We start from the raw sequence: 14892 nt of genomic DNA, 5'->3' as shown, positions 1-14892 counted from the left end.
GTGGTCAGTGAGACGCCATGGCTTCTTTCAAGGGGACATTGAAGAAGTTTTGGTCAGTGTTGGGGACATACAGCAGCGTTTGCAGGGTTGCATCAATACAGCTCTTGCGGTGTCTGTATCTGAGTTGGTGGACGTCAGCCAGATGGGTTGTAATGGTTGTGTCATCATTGTCGTCCTGCTTGGGATGATGTTGCAGGTTAGATGCTCATGAAATGCTAATGCGAACATGTAACTCTTAAGGCAGGTGTTTATCGAAATCTGGACACATTCACAGAGGAAAAATGGAGAGGATAATTTTTGAAATATACTAGCGACTTAAGGAAAACGTGTTTAGGATAGCAGTAGTTGATGTGCTTTTAAATTGTGTGTTAACAGCATTGTTGCTATGCAGTTTGAACTAGCCCCTAGAAAAATGTGAGGGCCTGGTTTTACAGCTGCCCTGAGAGACCAGGCTGATTTTGCTGAGCTATTGCACAGCAAATACAGAATTGCATGTAAACTAAGGGAGATTTCTAGGTGGATACCTTTATACCGAAGCTAGAAAATCTAGACCTCGCACCACATATAACCAGCTGATTTTGTGAGAACAAAGAAGTCTGTAGTTGCAAGTGTTGTCTAAAAGCTTCAAGACCCTTTCACTTTGCTTTATGTAGAAAAAGCCCCTTAACTTACGTAGGATTTTGGGGGGAGGTCTATACTGAATTTTCTTACTGTAAAGCTTGGATCTAGTGAGCACATTTTTCATCTTTCCTGTTTATTTAGTCTGTGTATTGAAGAGTTCAGTGCAGAATGTTGGAAATAAATAATATGAAATTGCCTTTAAGCTGCCTAAAGTTTCCCAAAAAGAAGACCACAAGTCTTATGAAACTAACGTGATGGAATTTTAAAATTAAAATACAGAAGAGTTTGATATTTCTTCTTTTTCCTGCCATTAGCAAGCTGCATATGAATGTTAGACTGATACAGCAGTATATATGAAATTGCTGTTTACAGAATATACTAACTCCCCTATCTTGAATGCAGAATTTCAGCATTACTCAATAGTTGCCTGAGTTGCAAGCAAAGTTTTTGTGAATGTTTGTAAATTCAAAGGCAGTCAGACTATGGTGTCAGTACCACTGAGCATGAAAACATATGGAGTGAGGTGGTGAGTGGAGCTGTAACTAAATATTACAAATCAAAGAGGAAAAAAGGCCTTTTTTCCCTAAGTTATTTGTGTGCTAAAACGATTATTATACTTTGTTTCTTTAAAAAAGCTTTCATGAATGGTGATGCTAAATTTTTTATTTAGAAGCTTTAAGTCCCCCTCTGAAGGCAAAGTGGCTCACATTATCTGCACTTAAATTATTCTTGATTTGATGCTTTGAGCTACACCTGAACATGAAGAGCAGACCACCTGTTTCTTTGCAGATGCAATATCAGCACAAATGCCTGGGGGCGCGGGGATGGGACAGGCATGCTTGCAAAAAGTACATGGGAAGTTTGTGCTCTGTCTTCTAGTACTCACCTTTGAGCTGAAATGGGGTGGTGGAAGGAAAAATGTTTCTAAAAGGGAGCAGCTGGATGGCAATTAATTCCTTCTGCATTTGAAGTATGTATAGGAATCACCAAATTTCACTTCTAAATATCAATGAAGGAAGAGTTCTGAAAAGTGTGTTTATCTGTGCTATGGGTAAGGATCTGTGAATCCTTGGACAAGGATTCTATGAATCCTTGCTATTCATATGACTAAATATACTTTTCCTATACTTAGCGCTTTCTGTTTACTTAACTGGCATTTTTAGGAAATCACTAAAATGTGAATTTTAGACTTTATATTAATCTCTGGTTTACAGGTAAGAGATGAAAGATTTTTTTGAGTCTGTGGCTTCTTGCCTATTTTGAAAAAGCATTTAAAGTCTTTTCACACTTGAGCAACAGAAGCATTTTTGCTCTGCTTGTTTTATTATTTCTAGTTTTATTACAAGCCTTACACATAAACTTAAGAATGAGATATTGTGTATTTAATAGAGATCCTTATAACTTTGCATCTCTTTAATATTTGAATTAAATACATGAAACCAACAGGTTTTTTGCCAGGAGTGCTCTCCAAAGTGTGATTTAAATAAAACTTTTTACTTTTCTGTGTGGAAAAACCTTTAACATTCTAAGATGGATGAGGTGCTGCATCTTTAACAAAGATGAAGCTGGTAAGTTAGTACAGGTAGTAACTTGACTGGTTAAATATGTTTTAAGGGTACTGTACTGTGCTTGTATTAAAATTCTAGAAGGAGTAAGCAGTACACTAAATCGCATCATACTCCAAATCCTAGTCCAGGCAAGGCATCAGTCGCTCAACTTCATATCTTTTCCTGTTCTGTCATTTCGTTGACCTGTTATCTTGGTTTTATGGACTGAAATTCTAAAGCTGCAAAGCATATTTTGAACAAAAGCATGGGGCTGCAGCATAATGGAGAAACCAATAAACAGGTGGAGGGAGAATAGTATCTCCCTTTTGATAAGTGGGAGAAGGCTTTGGTGAAGGTTAGCTGGTATTATTTCAGAATAGAGCTACTGGAATGCTGCAGTGAGTAGCCAAATCCTTACCTGCTCTCTGTTTGTAAGCAGCAGTCTTATGAGAGGAAGAGTCGTTCTGGCCTTTAACAATGAACAGGAATGTGTTGAAAAATCTTGTGGTCACCTAAAGACTGATGCTGAAAACTATTTGTAATTCATTGAGTATGTTAAACAACGTGTGACTTGTTTTCATATTTTAATAGAACATCGTGTATTACGCTTTGAAGAAAGTGTATTATGGTAGCATTGAAGGATTCAGTGTTTAATTTGCCGTCCAGTTTCTTGGATAATGTAGAAATGGGAGGTGGTTTCTGGCCATCTGTAAGTCAGAGGCTAATAGACGCGGTGAAACGACTGTTCTGGTACTGAAGTTAATGCATTGGGAAACAAGCCTTCCTCCTAGCAAGAAGAGAGTTGCTGGTATCTCTACCACAAAATATTCTTCTCTTACGAATATCAAGAGGCAGGGGCTTATCTGCATGGGAGGTAAGCCCAGATAGAGCTGAGAATAAATTAAACTCAGCTGCAGTTATGTAATATGAATATCTGCATGAGCAGATATCTGAAGTAGCAGTTAAAATTTGTAGCTTGCTTGAATCCAAAATAACATTCAAGTGGAGGTAGTAGGTTAATGGCAAAATTTTGGCAAAATAATGGCAAAAAATGGCCAAAATGGTACTTCATTTCCAAGAAGGAAGTGGGTGTTTATTTTGGAGTCCACTGTGTGTTTTTGTGGTTTACAGGAGAAAGGGAAAAGGGAAAGGTAATGGTAGTCTGCTATACTATGTCTCTTCTTAGTCTTTTAGAGTTCTAGTAGCTCTGGTGTTTGCTTTCATTGTTGCCTGTAGCGGTCTTGTGATTTGTATCAATTCATAGTAAGATGCAAAGTGGCACCTCTTAAAATTTTCTTGCTATTTGGAAAAACCATAAGCATTTAGTCTTCAGGCTCAGAAAAACTTTTTTTTAATTATATTTGAGCAGTCTTGGGTGCTAGAAGTTGAATTCACATAGATGGAAACTTTTAGTAGTAATTGTGCTTTAGTGTTACTGGAAGGGCCTGTTGGAAATTGTTGAGTGCTTGTTGTTCTTCCCATTTATCATGTAGAACCCATGCAGATATCTAAGAATGAGATGTCTCCTATTATGGCTTCTGAATCAGCAACAGATTTTTTTAAACAGTGCCCATTTCCTACTAATACATCTGCTTAACTCTAGGTTCATAAGAAAAGCTTCACTGAAGCCAGTAGAGGCTTGGTGAGTGCAGTGGGACTGTTTGTGTGAATAAAGATAGAGCATGCCTGGTTAAATAAGGATGTAAAGTTGGACAAGGTGTAAAGATGACAGCCTTTAAACTGACATTATATTGGTGCCAATTGGTACTCTGTTCAACCTCTCAGCAGGCTCGCGCATGATAAAAAAATGGTGGCGGGGGTGTCAGTGCGCTGGAGCACAGGGCTGCTAAGCAATGGGGTCTTAGTAGGCTGGAGAAGTGAATGGGCTGTCAGGAACTTTCTGAAGTTCAGCAGAGGTAGGTACCAAGTTGTGCATCTGAGAGGAAAGAGTGCCATGCACCAGTGCATTCAGCCTGAGGACTGACTGCAAACCCAGCAGGCTAGCAGGAGAAGACCTGTGTGACCCAGTGGACAGCTAGTTGAACGTGATTCGGCAGTGCTCTTGTGGCAAAGCAGCCCAACCGTGTACCGGGTAGTATGTAGTCAGTGGGTTGCAAGAAGTGATTCTTCGCCTCTGTGCTTATGAGACCATATTTGGGGTACTGTGTCCAGTTTTGGGCTTTCCAGTGTAGGACATTGATATACTGGAGTAAGCCCAGTAGAACACCATCAGGGTGGTTAAGGGGCTGGAGCACATTATGTATGATTAGACAGTGAGAGAATGGATGTTGTTGAGAGAACTATTCAAAGGGACATCTTCATGTCATCCACAAATACCTAATGAGAGGCTTTGGAGAAGAGCCAGGCTTGTCTCAGAAGTGCGTGGGGGTAGGATGGGAGGCAACAGACACAAGCTGGAACATGGGAAATTCTGACTAGACACCGAGGAAAAAAAAATTACCATGATAGGAGTCAAACATTTAAACAGATTGACTGCTGAGGTTGTGGCATCTCTCTCCTTGGAGATGCTCAAAACTCAACTAGACAAGTTCTTGAGCAACCTGCTCTCATTGAACCTGCTTTGAGCAGGAGATAGAACTAGAGGCCACCCAGGTGTCTCTTCCTCCATGATTCTGTATTTCTAGTATAAATTTTTGTTTTAATTACTGTATTTTTTCTGTTTCTGAAAGAAAACATATAGTCAGCAGCTCTAATTCTGTCACCCTGCCTGGTAAAACTCCCCTGTAAACAAACTGAATAATTTGAAAGTGGGCTTTTTCTTTTTAGTTCTGAAGTTTCCACTGTTGTAAGACAATAGTGACTCCTCTTCAAATCAGAGGCTGGAGTTTTCCTAGTAGATGCAAAGCTGTCAGGGTTTTCAGGCTGAACAAGTTCTGGGTTCAAACCCTGAAGATCGAGTAGATATGAGATCCCTAGTGCTTCTTTAAGCTGCATTTCTCCAAAACGTGGAGATCATCTTAGCTTTAAAATAGTGGTTTGTGACATCCTTTGTACATTGCCAAAAATAATTTTGTCTACTGTGTATTTCAAGCCATGCCTATGATTTTAGGCAAAGCAAGGTTTAGACCTGTTTCCTATAGTTATATAAAAAGGATACTGAAATGCCATTGCAGTGCATCTTTGGTTTTCTTAATTCTGTTTGTGGTGTGTTGTATCTTCCATTTTGTGCTGGAAAATAATTCAGAATTAATCTGTACATCTTCGCCTTCAAAGGAGTTTGTCCCTGAGTCGCTTTTTTAGTACCTAAAGAATTAGTTGGCTCAAAACAAAATGCAGATAAGAAAACTACTTATTATTCTCGCTTCTAAGGTGATCTTTCTGAATTATTTGTTTACTTGTAGTTTTAAGCCTCTTTATCTGAACCATGTAGCTGTTTTTAAAATTCTCTGAATGTAATACCATTGCACTTGTATGATCAGTATTACATAGATCCTAATAAGGACTAGGGTTATGAATATTACTTCAATCTGTGACTCAAAATAATTAAGATATAATGGTAGTGATTGTTTGACCAGGCCTATGAGTTCGCGAAGTATTGGTAGTGGGAATATTTGTACAAGGAAGGCAAGATCTATTGCTCATTCCTGTGTTCAGTTAATGCCATTTTTTCATGTTAATGTGTATTCAGTTGAGTCCAAATTCCTAGCGAATGGTCTACATATCAGTTGGTGGAATCCTAAAGATTTTGGGAGTAAGTGGAAAACAAAAAAACCCCCTTGGTCTCCATTGGAGTCCGGCTCATTTGGTTGTCTTTGGTAATCTCTTAAAAACCTGAGGAAAGAGAGCAGTCACTGGTTACAGGACTGGGTTAGTCAGTTTAGGATTAGGGGTGAGGCTGCAGCTACCAGGTGTTACTGTCTGACCACAAATCTTTGTGGACCTGAAGGTAGTCAGAATTAGGCAATCCTTTAACCTTCCCAGTCTCCCATTCATTCTTCTGTGCTTGTTTTCAGGAGTTGGGCTTTAATAGGAAAGAAGTGTATAGGAAAGAAGAGTCCTAAGGTTAGTTCACTTTACTCAGTATGAAATTTACATGAAGTTAACATTTTATCATAGTAAAATTGTTTAACTCTAAACTGCAAGGAAGTGCTGGTTAACAGTCCAATCCTGAATTGCCAATGGTCTTTCAGTTGCATTAAACTTGTTAAACCAGTGCAAATACTTAGTGTAGTTCTTAAATTATTCACCCGTTAAATGGTTTCTAGCTTGTTTCATAATCCTAGTAAGGATTGTTGTCATTACTATACTTCATCACTTTTACAGTAATAATTTCTGCTTGTATTAAATGGAGAAAATGCCTTTGGTTAAACTTTATCATTAATATGCAGACTATCTTTTTGTCTCTGACAAACTAGGTAAAACTTTGCTGCAATTTAGATAAGGAAAATAAGTAATTTAGTTCTTTTACAGCAAAGAATGACAATTTTGAGAAATAGTATTCTATAAGGCACTCTAGGGATGTAGTCCACTTTTGCACTCCTGACTTATCTCCCATTTTCTCTTCAGATTGTATCAATGTTAATAGTTGTAATATTTGAATTGGGAGCACTTGAATGTGCTTGCCATGAGTATTTAATAAAATGGTATCTGCATAATATATAAAGTACCTCTCTGAGCAGCAGAAATAACCATGTTTGAGGACCAGACCTGTGTCTGTTATTCTGGTATGTTGTAACACAATTGTGCTAAGGCCATGGATTGCTTCTCTCTAGTCTTCAAAGTGTCTGCACAGGACAGTGATGTCGTGAATGTCCCTGGCTACAGAAAAAGCTTTGCTCAGCACTTAAGTTTTATTTGACACCACAAAACTCAGCCATATGGTGTAACTCCAATTGGCTATGCTTATGTCTAAGAGAGCTGAGCTCATACTGTGTATCATTCTCCTGTTGGCGAGTTAGTAGTGGCTGTCCTGTCTACCTTTGTCTGTTATCACAAGACACATGGGAAACTGATTTGTGTTCATTGTTTCATCATTTCTATTCATTATTAGCTAGTAAGATCAGCAGTTCATTGGGAAAAGGAATGACTAATGATTGTATAAGCCTAGTTACTTTAGAAAATCAAGGTTTAAGGTGACGTGCCTTCAGAATCTAAAATACGTTTGTGCAGTGTTTTATGAAGGGGAAAAAAACCACAAAACCCACAAATGCATTAGTCTGTGTTTTACTTAAATAGGTAGTTTAGTTCAAGCCAAATATATATATGTAACTTTTTATTTTTAGCTGAAAGTGAACCGTGAAAAAGTATTTTTAAGTTTTTGCTGTGTTGGATTGTGTTCAAGTACAGAAGGCCATTGTGAAATAATGCAGAATAGATAAATGGAAATCATGATAGCTGCGTTGTATTTGCTGCCTTTCTGGAAACTCTTAGAGCCTTCATGGTGTTTCAGTAAGCCCTTCGAAATAAGGGCGTCCATATGGATGCTGGTGCAGAATAACTGCACTGAGCTCTTTCTACCTGTCTTCAAACTCTGCAAGTGAATTAGCATACTTGATTTAAAATGAGCTGAATCCTGTGATTCCTTCATATGTAGAACTACTAGCAACCTAAGTAGGGTAACTTACAGAATTGAGTGCAGAATCTGCCTCAGATGGGTTTGTGTGTTTATAAATTACTAATTCAAAGTACGGTTCAAACTATTTATTAAAGCATACTTTATCTGCAGGGTTTTTCAGTTGTTCTGTGCCAAAGACAGAGATGTGCATAAAAATTTGAGGAAAATGCATCTTGCGTTACTGCAGAATTGCATGTTCATTTAGGCTTTCCTGGAGTGTGATGACTCACATGGAGGGCCTGCCTCAAACTGTGGCTTTTCAGGTCTCCGGCTGCAGGGAGTGCCAGAGCCTGCTGCTGCCGGGGGAGGGAGGCAGGCATCTCACCTGCGTGAGGTGTGAGCAGGTGCAAGATCTGCTCAGCATGGTCGTGAAGCTTAAGGAGGAGGTCAAGAGACTGAGGACCATCAGGGAATGTGAGAAAGAGATTGACTGGTGGAGTAACTCCCTGGCGTTGTCAGTCAGAAAGGCCCCAGGCGGATACCCCCCAAAAGGTGATGGACCACCCTGCCCTGTCGGGCAGAGTGGGGAGACCTGAGACAGCCCCTGCCCTGTTGCTGTCGGGCAGAGGTAGGGGACCAAAAAGCTGAGGAGGGTTGGAAGCAAGTTCCAGTTTGGCGTCACGGGCAGCACTCCTCCCTACCTGCTTTGCTTCCCCAGGTGCCCCCCTGTAATAGGTTTGAGGCCCTGGATATTGAAGGAGAGGTAGGTGAGGATGTGGTGCAAGGCCCGCCTGCGAGGTCACATAGGAAGAGGCGGTTGACTCCACAACTCAAGACTGCCTCTGAAAAGAAAGAAAGAAGGGTAATTGTAGTAGACGATTCCCTTCTGAGAGGGACAGAGGGCCCAATATGCAGAGTTGACCCTCATCATAGGGAAGTGTGCAGTCTACCTGGAGCCCAGATCAGGGATATCACCAGGGCATTCCCCAACCTGGTGCACTCAGCAAACTACTACCCACTACTGATCTTCCACACAGGTGGGGAGGAAGCTGCATCCTGTAGTCTGAGGGAAATGAAGAAAGATTTCAAGGCCTTGGGGCGGCTACTGAAAGAATCTGGGGCACAAGTTATTTTCTTTTCCCTCCTTCCATTTTCGGGTGACGACGTGGGATGGAATAGAAGAATTCAGTCCATAAATGATTGGCTACAAGACTGGTGCTACAGGCAGGGCTTTGGATTCTTTGATAACGGCTGGTTTTATAAGACACCAGTGCGGACACTGTACGTGGGAAAGGTTTATCTCATAGGGGCAAAAGGATGCTGGGACAGGAATTAGTGGGGCTCATTCGGAGGGCTTTAAACTAGATTCGAAGGAGGATGGAGTTGTAGCTGGGCTGGCACCAGGGGGGCAGCACTCTAGAATTGATGAAGACGGGGAGGCCCCTCATCCCTCTAGGGTGAAATCAGTGTGCTCAGCTCGCTCCCTGAAATGCCTGTACACCAATGTGCGCAGCATGGGGAATAAGCAGCAGGAGTTAGAAACCTGCGTTCGGTCAGGAGATTATGATCTGATGGCAATTACAGACACATGGTGGGACAGCTCACATGACTGGAATGTGGTCATGGATGGCTATGTCCTTTTCAGGAAAGACAGGCCAGCAAGGTGAGGTGGTAGAGTAGTTCTTTACGTGAGAGAGCAACTAAAATGTATAGAGTACTGTCCAGGGGCGGATGAGGAGCGAGTTGAGAGTCTGTGGGTGAGAATTAAGGGGTAGGCTGGCAGGGGTGATACTGTTGTGGGTGTCTATTACAGGCCACCAGATCAGGGTGAGGAAGTTGATGCGGCCTTCTGCGGGCAGCTGAGAGCAGCCTCGTCATTACAGGCCCTGGTTGTTATGGGGGATTTTAACTACCCTGATGTTTGCTGGAAGGACTACTCAGCCAGCCATCCACAGTCCAGGAGGTTCCTCCAGTGCATTGATGATAACTTCCTGATGCAAATGGTAGAGTGCTGCTGGATTTCATCCTCACTAACAAGGAGGGTCTGGTTGAAGCGGTAAAAGTTGAGGGCTGCCTTGGCTGCAGCGACCATGAAATGGTGGAGTTAAGGATCTCGTGTGGCAGGAACAGAATAGCAAGCGGAATTGCAACCCTGGACTTCAGCAGGGCCAACTTTGGCCTTTTCAAGCAATTGCTAGGGGAAATCCCATGGAGAAGGCTGCTTGAAGGTAAAGGGGCCCAAGATAGCTGGTTAGCATTCAGGGACTGCTTCTACCAAGCTCAAGATCAGTGCATCCTGACATGTAGGAAGTCAAGGAGGGGAGCCAGGAGACCTGTGTGGTTAAACAGGGAACTGCTGTGTTGAAGAGGAGAGTTTACATATCATGGCAGGAGGGGCTGGCCACTTGGGAAGAATATAAGGCTGTTGTCGGAAGATGTAGGGAGGCAACCAGGAAAGCTAAGACCTCCTTAGAAATAAACCTGGCGAGAGGGGTCAAGGACAACAGAAAGAGCTTCTTCAAATACGTGGCAGATAAAACTAACACCAGAGGCAGAGGCAATGTAGGCCCACTGATGGATGGGGTGGGTGCCCTGGTGACAGAAGATACAGAGAAGGCAGTTACTGAATGCCGCCTTTGTCTCTGTCTACTCTGCCGGAGGCTGTCCTGAGGAGCCCCGTACCCCTGAGGCCCCAGAGGAAGGCAGGGCAATGGAGGAGTTTGCCTTGGTTGATGAGGGCTGGGTTAGGGACCAGTTAAGCAATCTGGACATCCATAAATCCATGGGTCCGGATGGGATGCACCCACGGGTGCTGAGGGAGCTGGCTGAAGTCATTGCTAGACCACTCTCCATCATCTTTGCAAGTCGTTGGAAATGGGAGAGGTGCCTGAGGACTGGAGGAACGCAAATGTCACTCTAGTCTTCAAAAAGGGCAAGAAGGAGGACCCAGGTAACTACAGACCGGTCAGCCTCACCTCCATGCCTGGAAAGGTGATAGAACAACTTATCCTTGGCACCATCTCAATGCGTATCAAGGCTAAGAGGGTCATTAGGGGCAGTCAACATAACTTCACCAAGGGGAAGTCGTGCTTGACCAACCTCATAGCCTTTTATGAGGACGTAACCAGGTGGACAGATGATGGCAGAGCAGTGGATGTGGTCTACCTTGACTTCAGTAAAGCATTTGACACCGTCTCCCACAGCATCCTCACTGCTGAACTCGGGAAGTGTGGACTGGATGATGGGGTAGTGAGGTGGACTGCAAACTGGCTGAAGGAAAGAAGCCAGAGAGTTGTGGTCAATGGGGCAGAGTCTATTTGGAGGCCTGTATATAGTGGAGTGCCTCAAGGGTCAGTACTGGGACCAGTACTGTTCAATATATTCATCAATGACTTGGATGAGGGACTAGAGTGCACTGTCAGCAAGTTTGCTGATGACACCAAGCTGGGAGGAGTGGCTGACACACCAGAAGGCTGTGCTGCCATCCAGAGAGACCTGGACAGACTGGAGAGTTGGGCAGGGAAAAATTTGATGAAATATGATAAGGGAAAATGTAGAGTCTTGCATCTGGGTAGGAACAACCCCAGGTTCCAGTATAAGTTGGGGAACAACCTATTAGAGAGCAGTGTAGGGGAAAGGGACCTGGGGGTCCTGGTGGACAGCAGCATGACCATGAGCCAGCACTGTGCCCTTGTGGCCAGGAAGGCCAATGGCATCCTGGGGTGTATTAGAAGGGGGGTGGTTAGTAGGTTGAGAGAGGTTCTCCTTCCCCTCTACTCTGCCCTGGTGAGACCTCATCTGGAATATTGTTTCCTGTTCTGGGCCCCTCAGTTCCAGAAGGACAGGGAACTGCTGGAGAGAGTCCATCGCAGGGCCACGAAGATGATTAAGGGAGTGGAGCATCTCCCTTATGAGGAAAGGCTGAGGGAGCTGGATCTCTTGAGCTTGGAGAAGACTGAGGGACGACCTCATTAATGTTTATAAATATGTAAAGGGTGAGTGTCGTGAGGATGGAGCCAGGCTCTTCTCAGTGACAACCGATGATAGGACAAGGGGCAATGGGTAGAAACTGGAACACAGGAGGTTCCACTTAAATATGAGAAGAAACTTCTCAGTGAAGGTGACGGAGCACTGGAACAGGCTGCCCAGGGAGGTTGTGGAGTCTCCTTCTCTGGAGACATTCAAAACCCACCTGGACGCCTTCCTGTGTAACCTCATCTAGGTGTTCCTGCCCTGGCAGGGGGATTGAACTAGATGATCTTTCAAGGTCCCTTCCAATCCCTAACATTCTGTGATTCTGTGGACTGGATTGTCCAGAACAGGAGTCCCTTGCACTGTGCCCATTCTGATATTGAGTATCTCAGTGGCACTCAGATTAGGTTCCGGCAACTCCTGCCCACGATTAATGCTCCTTGGTACTGCAAATGTCTTGCATACTTAAAGATGGACATAGCCCATGTCTGTGTTGGGGCCCTTACACCAGCACGGCACTGTAAGTATGCTGGTGTGTACACAGCTTTTGTGGCATAGCTTTACCAGTTTAACCACACTATCCTGTAGCGAGACAAGCAATGATTGTATAAGTACACTTTGGGCTTATACCAGCATAGCTGTGTCAGTTACACCTCTGTGTGCCTGTCACTGACACAATGATTTTGTCAGAAATGTTTCAGACAGACACTAGAGTTAAAGTTTCAAAATTCTTTCAAGTTGTCCTCAGGCAGTGCCAAGAAGCAGTGTCACATTCCTCCTGCACCCTGGTCTCCTCTTCCCAGTTTTGTGCTCTTCTTACTTGCAATGTTTGTGATGAATCAGATCAGGGAGTTGGGTTAAAATGAAAAAACTTTCTTAGTAAGAGATTTTAAAGTCAGATGTTTGCTCTGCAGTTGTGTGAACACTTGCACAAAATCCTACCCCTTCCTTTACATTAGTTGTATCAGGACCAGGAGGAAAGTAGGACCTTGGCAGCTGTTAGACTGGCTTAAGTTGCCGTGAAAGTACAGGCTCTTACATTTTTTGGTAGGGTGGTGTTTTAACAGCTAAACATTACCAAGAATAGGTATTTAGATTCCTTGGTGATGCTCCAGTCTAAGTCTTGCAAAATGAAGACATTTTAAAAACTGGAGATATTTTGTGTTCTGTCAGGAAAAAACAAGCCAACCTCTCAGTATTGTTTTTGTATGTAAACATGTGTAATAATACAGAATTTTAAGGTTGACACAGGTTTAGTCTCTAAGACATTTTTTATCAAGATGCATTTTAAAAGTAAAACTCTGAAAAATATGAAAATTCTAGTCTGAGTGTATTACCAGTACTACAGAATTCACAGTATTCGTATCTGTAACTCCTTAGGTATATTAAAATACGAGTTATGTATTAGTAACATAGTATGTTGATCGGTAAATGAAAAAAATGGTACACAAAAATAGTCTTGCACTTTTTAACTGAAACGGGCGTAACTCTAGAACATACATATGAATGCAGTGAGGTAAAATAGAACGTGAAATGTGGAAGAACTTCAAGACTGAAATTGAGAGTAGGGTCAAAGAACATGAGAGCATTTTAAGAAAATGCATTTCTTGGTAGAGACCTTTTCTTATCTAGGAAAACTGCTCTTGAATGTTCTTTAATTTCCTCTCTTCTCGTTGCCCTGCCCCAAACATTTGTTTCACAGAGGACCACTGCTCTGTGCTTTGAAGGTCAGCAAGAGCTCTATCTGAGAATGCAAATGTGATCTGCTCATCTCGACTCATAGTGCAGTGTGGATGCTTCATAGCCGTGACTGCGGTGATGGTGTGACATTTCTGCTTCTCAGTAATAACAAGCTTCAGTTTTTTAGGGCTCTGGAGATGTGCTTGATTCTTTTCTTTCAAGCTGGAGCGAGTCTGAAGGAAAACTTGTGAAGTATCAAACTATTCCCTCTTGCTTTGGTAGCTCTTTGTGACTGGAAAGAAAATAATCAATGTTTTTACAAACCTCAATATTTTTGAAGTTGAATTTGCTGATTTGCTGCAGGACAGTGTCCTGTGCTTTGCTTCCTAGTAGGGTGATAAATCCTGCCTTTTTGCTGTTTTCCCGTTTCTTGCAGAAGGCTGAGCTAAGCAGATACAACATACTTATCCTGAGCTGCTCTGTGGTAGCAAAGGGTTGAGAAAGTAGAGCGTTAGTTTGAACAGAAATAAGGCCGTGGAGATAAGAGAACAGGATGGTAGTTGACTTCTTAGACTGGAGCCTAGGAGGTGAGCTTTGTTAGGATCCTCCCTTTCTGGCATGCCAGTGATATGGAGGGAGCTGAATCATTTGGACTAAGTTGAGAGAGTTAAGGGTATCATAGCAAAAGAGTATAAGAAAATAATGTGACGATTATGGCAAAACAAATTTACTTTGAATATTTATCCACAAATTTGCAAGGGGTTGGTAAGTGGGATAGGAATGAATTTAGTTTTGTTTTTTAAGTCATTAATTTAAATACTCGTTTAATGGCGTAAGTCCTACTACTGAAAGGGTGAAGTTTTCTGCTTAACACTTACGTTGACTCAGAGTACTCATGACCTTTTGCAAAAATAGCATTATATGGATTTCATTATGATAGTCAATCAGACGATCTTTTTCTATGACTTTCTTAAGATATGTTCATGCCAGATTTTGGTGTAGAGTAGGACTGTTATGGTAGAATATAAAATGGGGGGGAGGGTAAGAGGAGTTTTATGAGATACTAATAACTTTATAGTACCATAGATCAATTTTGCGAGCATGGCTTCAGACTAGGGTGAAGTTACTTCTTACTTAATTTGGCTTATTAAATATTATATTGGTTCTTAAAGCATCAGTATAAAATATTTGGATGTTCAAAAGTAGCTACTTTACATTTGTAAATTGTAGCTATATTAAAGAAGTAACTAAATTTTGGTTAGATTTTAGGTAGGTTAAAACGTGTTTATTGCTAATTTACCTCATAGAGGAATTAAGCAATAATTTTAAAATTCTGTCTGAAAGAAAGATAAAAAGGCACTTTTTTGTTGGTGCAATTGGGAAATAATTAGCGATAGAAAACCTTTTTGTTTTATATGCACACCTTCTCTTGCAAGCTAGTGGATGTTGTCATTGGTTGAGAAACTTCTGGATATTTGTCAAATTTACTCCTTAATCTTTGCTGAAATCTTGGCATGTATGTTCTTTAACATTTTTGTCACTTAAAACTTCTCCTTA

The 14892-nt window shown here is 41.9% G+C and overlaps 1 protein-coding gene across 1 annotated transcript in view; it reads left to right on the top strand.

Moving 5' to 3' along the window:
- The window catches only part of UBE2K (ubiquitin conjugating enzyme E2 K), a 41971-nt gene that overhangs the window by 1143 nt on the left and 25936 nt on the right, over nucleotides 1–14892 (top strand). The gene's annotated exons all lie outside the window — the stretch shown is intronic.

This window comes from Caloenas nicobarica, chromosome 4 (genome assembly GCF_036013445.1).
Source record: "Caloenas nicobarica isolate bCalNic1 chromosome 4, bCalNic1.hap1, whole genome shotgun sequence".
Lineage (NCBI taxonomy): Eukaryota > Metazoa > Chordata > Aves > Columbiformes > Columbidae > Caloenas > Caloenas nicobarica.
Note: the sequence above shows the minus strand (reverse complement) of the source record. Positions and strands in the feature narration are given on the sequence as shown.